Source organism: Kogia breviceps, chromosome X (assembly GCF_026419965.1).
Source record: "Kogia breviceps isolate mKogBre1 chromosome X, mKogBre1 haplotype 1, whole genome shotgun sequence".
Taxonomy (NCBI): Eukaryota; Metazoa; Chordata; class Mammalia; order Artiodactyla; family Physeteridae; genus Kogia; species Kogia breviceps.
The window spans coordinates 55619874-55629259 of NC_081330.1; positions in this window are offsets into that span (position 1 = coordinate 55619874).

Below are 9386 nucleotides of genomic sequence, written 5' to 3' on the forward strand. Positions count from 1 at the left end.
GTAAAGGGAAATATACAGTTACATTTAGAATAATATTATTATGATTGTTGCTAAATCATTTATAACTCTAGTGTACATATTAAAATATAAGTATTAATGATTATATAACTATAATAATTTGTTAGTAGATACAAAATGTAAAAAGACATCAATTGTGACATAAGAATATAAAATGTAAGAGGGCAATGTAAAATGTAGTTTTTGTATGTGCTTGAAGTACAGTTGTTATTAGGTTAAAATAACCTGTTATGAATATAAGATGTTTTATGTCAGCTTCATGGTATACACAAAGAAAAAAAAGTATAGTAGATATCCAAAAGATAAAGGTATCAAAGCACAATAACACAGAAAAATCATCAAATCACAAAGGAAGAGAGTGAGGTAGGAACAAAGGATCCATCAAAACAACTGGAAAACCATGAACAAAATGAAAATAGTAATTCCATAATTTAAATTTTCTAGGAGAGTAGAAGTTCAATGTTCTCAATAAAGAAGAAAAAAAAGACGAAGTAAACATATGAGGAAAGCATGAGATGTGTTAATTAACTCCCCAAGGATGGGGAGAATCTTTTCATAATGTACAATATATCAATTTATCACATTATATATTTTAAACATATTGCAACATTATTTGTCAATTTTACCTCAATAAAGCTGAAATAAAAAACAGATTATAATCTTCCCAATATAAAAACTTCCCTTCAACACCAAAATATTAAAGATTCTTTATGGTAATACTTATACTTTTAACATACATATGTTTTAATGGATTTGAATATATTTTCTTAACTCCGGACCTCCTAGTTTTCCTGGGACCATAAATTAGAAAACACTATTAAAATATATTAATTTGAAAATTTTACACAAGCTAACAAATTTCCCCAGAAAAAAAATGCAAACATGTACATACATTTAAAAACTCCAGGGTAACAAGTTACTAATGTTTTATTAAAGTTGTATATATATGTTAGAATTGACACCATTCTAGAAAAAGCAAGAAAGCTACTTAATTACGTGAAATTGCCAAACAGTGAAAAATCAAAATGAGGAGTTTAATAACAAAGAACACATTATATAAAATAATTTGCAGAAAGAAATCAATACCTTAAAATTAAAAATAAGCCTAAGTAACTATGTTAATTACCATTAAAAAAAAAAGTTTTACCAGTCATGAATGAAGAGCTATAATATAAAAAAATAATAGCAAAGTAACAAAAATGACTTGAGACTAAAGGTAAAATATTGGATATGTGAGTGGAGATAGGAGAAAATTAGTGTAAATTAATTTCTATGTATCTCATAGCAGGAACCTATAATTACCATTTTGTTCCTGAAGTTGGTAAAATAAAATGTAAGTGTAAGCCTGTTTATTTAAGTGGTAAACCCTATTACTGATAGAAATGAAAACAGACTATATACTTTTAAAATTATGGGGAGAAGGGAGAGAATTATACCAGAATATAGAAACAAGGGAAACTCAAAAACGTATATGATAAGTTGAGAAAAATAAGGCAATGAGCACTATAACAATCACTATAAAGTAAATAATGCAATTATTAAAAGAAAAATATGCATTATCACATTAGAAACAAAATTTAGGGGTTTTGATATTTAGAAAAAGCATGCATAAAACTATGTGCTTCTAAAAGTTTAAGATTTAAATGAAAAAACACTGAAACGATGCTGAAAGAAGACTAATATCAATCAAAGGTGTATTGACAGACAAAACTATTTTAAAATGAAAAGAGTGTAGGTTGCTTTTTAATGATAACGTGTACTATTCCCAGTGATATAAAATCAGGAATTTATAGGTAAAAGTTATGAAGCATCAAATATATAATTATAATAAAAACCACTAGCATTTATTGAATGTTAATTCTTAGGCTGCTTGTTAAATATTTTAAATGTTTTAACTAATTTGGTAGAAATTCAAGAAAAAAATTAAAACCAATAATAAGTATATGAACATCTACCACTCACTCTCAGCTCTTGCCTGATCCAGAAGACTAATAATAATTATACCTATAGAGGTTTTGATTACATATTAATATGTTTGTTGTAATAGATATATTTAGAGCTCTATATCCTATAATCCTATAATACAACAACCACTCTTCATCCCTTTATTGAAGATATATAAGAGACTACATGTTATGTCATTAATATCTCAAAAATTCCCAAGTAGAAAGAATTACAAAAAAAATCACATATCAAAGAACATGTTAACTATAAATAAATAGCAAAAGTGAAACAAATAAGTAAAAACAAAAAATGTGGAAATAAAATATTAATCCTTTCCTCACCCGAAAAGGGCTTTGAACAAAGACTAAATTAAAACAGCAATTGCAGGGAGGTGAGAAGATGGTGGAAGAGTAAGACGCGGAGATCACCTTACTCCTCGCAGATACATTGGAAATATATCTACACGTGAAATTTCTCCTATAGAACATCCACCGAATGCTGGCAGAAGACCTCAGACCTCCCAAAAGGCAAGAAACTCCCCATGTACCTGGGTAGGGCAAAAGAAAAAAGAAAAAAACAGAGACAAAGAATAGGGACGGGACCTGCACCAGTGGGAGGGAGCCGTGAAGGAGGAAAGGTTCCCACACACTAGAAGCCCCTTCATGGGCGGAGACTGTGGGTGGCTGGATGGAAGCTTCAGAGCCACTGGGGAGAGCACACCCACAGGGTGTGGAGAGCAAAGAGGAGAGATTCCCGCACAAAGGATCAGTGCTGACCAGCACTCACCAGCCCGAGAGGCTTGTCTGCTCACCTGCCGGGGCAGGCGGGGGCTGGGAGCTGAGCCTCGGGCTTCAGTTGGATCCCAGGGAAAGGTCTGGAGTTGGCAGAGTGAAAACAGCCTGAAGGGGTTAGTGGACTATGGCTAGCCCGGAGGGAGTCCGGTTGAAATCTGGAGCTGCCAGAAGAGGCAAGAGACCTTTTCTTCCCTCTTTGCCTCCTGGTGCGTGAGGAAAGGTGTTTAAGCGCACCACTTAAAGGAGCTCCAGAAACGGGTGTGGAGCTACTGAAGAGACAAGAGACTTTTTCTTGCCTCTTTGCTTCCTGGGGCACGAGGAGAGGGGATGAAGGGCACCTAATAAAGCAGCTCCAGAAACAGGTGCAAGCCACGGCTCTCGGCACAGAGGCATAGACAGGTATGGGAAGCTAGAGTTGCTGCTGCCACAACCAAGAGGTCTGTAGGCGACCACAGGTCACTCTCTACACACCCCCTTCCAGGAGTTCACGCAGCCCGCCACTGCAGGGGTCCCGGGATCCAGGGACAGCTTCCCCAGGAGAACACATGGCACGCCTCGGGCCAGTGAAGCATCACGCCAGCCTCTGCCACCACAGGCTCACCCTGCAACCATGCCCCTCCCTCCCCCAGCCTGTGCCAGAGCCCCCGAATCAGCTGCTCCTTTAACCCCATCCTGTCTGAACAAAGGGCAGACGCCCTCGGACGACCTACATGCAGAGGCGGGACCAAGTCCAAAGCTGAACCCCAGGAACTGTGCGAACAAAGAGGAGAGCGGGAAGTCTCTCCCAGCAGCCTCAGAAGCAGCAGATTAAAGCTCCTCAATCAACTTGAAGTGCCTTGCATCTGTGGAAAACCTGAAGAGACAGCAAAATATTCCAAGTTGGGGAGGTGAACTTTGGGAGCAAGATATACTATTACTTTCCCCTTTTTTCTTTTTGTGAGTGTGTATGTGTGTGCTGCTGTGTGAGATTTTGTCTGTATAGCTTTGCTGTCACCATTTGTCATAGGGTTAGACCAACGTGGGATTTTTTGTTTTTTTTTAATAGAAATTTTTCTTCTTAATATTTTTTATTTTAATAACTATACTTTATACTACTATGTTTTTTCTTCACCATTTCTTTCTAACCTCCTTCCATCCTTTCTTCCTTCCTTCCTCCCGTCTTTCCTCCCTTCCTTCCTCCCTTCCTTCCTCTCTTCCTTCCTCCCTTTCTTGCTCTCCTCCTTCCTTCCTTCCTTTCTTGCTTTCTTCCTTCCTTCATTTCTTCCTTCCTTCCTTTCTTCCTTCCTCCCTTCCTTTCTTCTTTCCTTCCTTCCTTCACTCCCTCCTTCCTTGTATCCTTCCTTCCTTCTTTCCTTTTCTTTCCTTTCTATTTTATCTCCCTTTTATTTTGAGCCATGTGGATTAAAGGCTCTTGGCACTCCAGCCAGGCATCAGGGCTGTGTCTCTGAGGTGGGAGAACCAACCTCAGGACACTGGTCCACAAGAGACCTCCCAGCTCCACGCAATATCAAATGGTAAAAATCTCCCAGAGATCGCCATATCAACACCAAGACCCAGCTTCACTCAATGACCAACAAGCTATGGTGATGGACACCCTATGCCAAACAACTAGCAAGACAGGAACACAACCACACCCATTAGCAGAGAGGCTGCCTAAAATCATAATAAGGCCACAGACACCCCAAAACATACTACCAGACATGGACTTGCTCACCAGAAAGAAAAAATCCAGCCTCAGCCACCAGAACACAGGCACTAGTCCCCTCCACCAGGAAGCCTACAAAACCCACTGAAACAATTTTAACCACTGGGGAAAGACATCAAAAACAACGGGAACTACGAACCTGCAGCCTGCAAAAAGGAAACCCCAAACACGGTAAGATAAGCAAAATGAGAAGACAGAAAAACATACAGCAGATGAAGGAGCAAGATAAAAACACACCAGACCTAACAAATGAAGAGGAAATAGGCAGTCTACCTGAGAAAGAATTCAGAATAATGATAGTAAAGATGATGCAAAATCTTGGTAATAGAATAGACAAATTGCAAGAAACAGTTAACAAGGACCTAGAAGAAATAAAGAGGAAGCAGGTAACGATGAGCAACACAATAAATGAAATGAAAAATACTCTATATGAGATCAATAGCAGAATAACTGAGGCAGTAGGACGGATAAGTGACCTGGAAGATAAAATAGTGGAAATAACTACTGCAGAGCAGAAGAAAGAAAAAAGAATGAAAAGAAGTGAGGACAGTCTCCGAGATCTCTGGGACAACATTAAATGTACCAACATTCAAATTATAGGGGTCCCAGAAGAAGAAGAGAAAAAGAAAGAGACTGAGAAAATATTTGAAGAGATTATAGTTGAAAACTTCCGTAATATAGGAAAGGAAATAGTCAACCAAGTCCAGGAAGCACAGAGAGTCCCATACAGGATAAACCCAAGGATAAACACACCAAGACACATAATAATCAAATTGTCAAAAATTAAATACAAAGAAAACATATTAAAAGCAGCAAGGGAAAAACAACAAATAACACACAAGGGAATCCCCATAAGGTTAACATCTGATCTTTCAGCAGAAACTCTACAAGCCAGAAGGAAGTGGCACGACATATTTAAAGTGATGAAGGAAAAAAACCTACAACCAAGATTACTCTATTCAGCAAGGATCTCATTCAGATTTGATGGAGAAATTAAAACCTTTACAGACAAGCAAAAGCTGAGAGAGTTCAGCACCACCAAACCAGCTTTACAACAAATGCTAAAGGAACTTCTCTAGGCAAGAAACACACGAGAAGGGAAAGACCTACAAGAACAACGTGAAACAATTAAGTAAATGGTAATAAGAACATACATATCAATAATTACCTTAAATGTAAATGGATTAAATGCTCCCACCAAAAGACACAGACTGGCTGAATGGATACAAAACCAGGACCCATATATATGCTGTCTACAAGAGACCCACTTCAGACCTAGGGAAACTTACAGGCTGAAAGTGAGGGGATGGAAAAAGATATTCCATGCAAATGGAAATCAGAAGAAAGCTGGAGTAGCAATTCTCGTATAAGACAAAATAGACTTTAAAATAAAATCTATTATAAGAGACAAAGAAGGACCCTACATAATGATCAAGGGATCGATCCATGAAGAAGATATAACAATTGTAAATATTTATACACCCAATATAGGAGCACAACAATACATAAGGCAAATACTAATAGCCATAAAAGGGGAAATCGACAGTAACACAATCATAGTAGGGGACTTTAACACCCCACTTTCACCAATGGACAGATTATCCAAAATGAAAATAAATAAGGAAACACAAGCTTTAAATGATACATTACACAAGATGGACTTAATTGATATTTATAGGACATTCCATCCAAAAACAACAGAATACACATTTTTCTCAAGTGCCAATGGAACATGCTCCAGGGTGGATCATATCTTCGGTCACAAATCTAGCCTTGCCAAATTTAAGAAAATTGAAATCGTGTCAAGTATCTTTTCTGACCACAATGCTATGTGACTAGATATCAATTACCGGAAAAGATCTGTAAAAAATAAAAACACATGGAGGCTAAACAATACACTACTTAATAATGAAGTGATCACTGAAGAAATCAAAGAGGAAATCAAAAAGTACTTAGAAACAAATGACAATGGAGACACGATGACCCAAAACATATGGGATACAGCAAAAGCAGTTTTAAGAGGGAAGTTTATAGCAATACAATCCTACCTTAAGAAACAGGAAACATCTCGAATAAACAACATATCTTTGCACCTAAAGCAATTAGAGAAAGAAGAACAAAAAACCCCAAATTTAACAGAAGGAAAGAAATCATTAAGGATCAGATCAGAAATAAATGAAAAAGAAATGAAGGAAACAGTAGCAAACATCAATAAAAGTAAAAGCTGGTTCTTTGAGAAGATAAATAAAATTGATAAACCATTAGCCAGACTCATCAAGAATAAAAGGGAGAAGACTCAAATCAATAGAATTAGAAATGAAAAAGGAGATGTAACAACTGACACTGCAGAAATACAAAAGATTACTACAAGTAACTCTATGCCAATAAAATGGACAACATGGAAGAAATGGACAAATTCTTAGAAATGCACAAGCTGCCGATACTGAACCAGGAAGAAATAGAAAATATGAACAGACCAATCACAAGCACTGAAATTGAAACTGTGATTACAAATCTTCCAACAAACAAAAGCCCAGGACCAGATTGCTTCACAGGCGAATTCTATCAAACATTTAGAGAAGAGTTAACACCTATCCTTCTCAAACTCTTCCAAAAGATAGCAGAGGGAGGAACCCTCCCAAACTCATTGTATGAGGCCACCATCACCCTGATACAAAAACCAGACAAAGATGTCACAAAGAAAGAAATCTACTGACAAATATCTCCGATGAACATAGATGCACAGATCCGCAACAAAATACTAGCAAACAGAACGCAACAGCACATTAAAAGGATCATACACCATGATCAAGTGGGGTTCATTCCAGGAATGCAAGGATTCTTCAATATTCACAAATCAATCAACGTGACACACCATATCAACAAAATGAAGGAGGAAAACAATATGGTCATCTCAATAGTTTCAGAGAAAGCTTCTGACAAAATTCAACACCCATTTATGATAAAAACCCTGCAGAAAGTAGGCATAGAGGGAACTTTCCTCAACATAATAAAGGCCATATATGACAAACCAACAGCCAGCATTGTTCTCAATGGTGAAAAACTGAAACCATTTCCACTAAGATCAGGAACAAGACAAGGTTGCCCACTCTCACCACTCTTATTCAACCTAGTTTTGGAAGTTCTAGCCACAGTAATCAGAGAAAAAAAAAGAAATAAAAAGAATCCAAATAGGAAAAGAAGAAATAAATCTGTCACTGTTTGCAGAGGACATGATACTATACATAGAGAATACTAAGGATGCCAGCAGAAAACTACTAGAGCTAATCAATGAATTTGGTAAAGTAGCAGGATACAAAATTAATGCACAGAAATCTCTGGCATTCTTATACACTAATGATGAAAAATCTGAGAGTGAAATTAAGCAAACACTCCCTTTTTCCATTGCAACAAAAAGAATAAAATATGTAGGAATAAACCTACCTAAGGAGACAAAAGACTTGTATGCAGGAAACTATAAGACACTGATGAAAGAAATTAAAGATGATAAAAATAGGTGGAGAAATATACCATGTTCTTGGATTGGAAAAATCAACACTGTGAAAATGACTCTACTACCCAAAGCAATGTACAGATTCAATGCAATCCCTATCAAATTACCACTGGCATTTTTTTACAGAACTAGAACAAAAAATTTCACAATTTGTATGGGAACACAAAAGACCCCGAATAGTCAAAGCAATCTTGAGAACAAAAAATGGACCTGGCGGAATCAGGCTACCTGACTTCAGAGTATACTACAAGGCTACAGTAATCAAGACAGTATGGTACTGGCACAAGAACAGAAATATAGATCAATGGAACGGGATAGAAAGCCCAGAGATAAACCCACACACGTATGGTCACCCTATCTTTGATAAAGGTGTGTAGGATGTACAGTGGAGAAAAGACAGCCTCTTCAATAAGTGGTGCTGGGAAAACTGGACTGCTACATGTTAAGGTATGAAATTAGAACACTCCCTAACACCACACACAAAAATAAACTCAAAATGGGTTAAAGACCTAAATGTAAGGCCAGACACTATCAAACTCTTAGAGGAAAACGTAGGCAGAACACTCTATGACATAAATCACAACAAGATCCTTTTTGACCCATCTCCTAGAGAAATGGAAATAAAAACAAAAATAAACAAATGGTATCTAATGAAACTTAAAAGCTTTTACACAACAAAGGATACCATAAATAAGACCAAAAGACACCCTCAGAATGGGAGAAAATATTTGCAAATGAAGCAACTGATGAAGGATTAATCTCCAAAATTTATAAGCAACTCATGCAGCTCAATAACAAAAAAACGAACAACCCATCCAAAAATGGGCAGAAGAACTAAATAGACATTTCTCCAAAGAAGATATACAGATTGCCAACAAACACATGAAAGAATGCTCAACATCATTAATCATTAGAGAAATGCAAATCAAATCTACAATGAGATATCATGTCGCACCGGTCAGATTGGCCATCATCAAAAACACTAGAAACAATTAATGTTGGAGAGGGTGTTGAGCAAAGGTAACACTCTTGCACTGATGGTGGGAATTTAAATGGATAGAGCCACTATGGAGAACAGTATGGAGGTTCCTTAAAAAACTCAAAATAGAACCACTATACGACCCAGCAATCCCACTAGTGGGCATATACCCTGAGAAAACCATAGTTCAAAAAGAGTCATGTACCAAAATATTCATTGCAGCTCTATTTATGTTAGCCAGGACATGGAAGCAACCTAAGTGTCCATCAACGATGAATGGATAAAGATGTGGCACATATGTACAATGGAATATTACTCAGCCATAAAAAGAAATGAAACTGAGTTATTTGTAATGAGGTGGATAGAACTGGAGTCTGTCATACAAAGTGAAGTAAGTCAGAAGGAGAAAAACCTATACCGTATGCTAACACA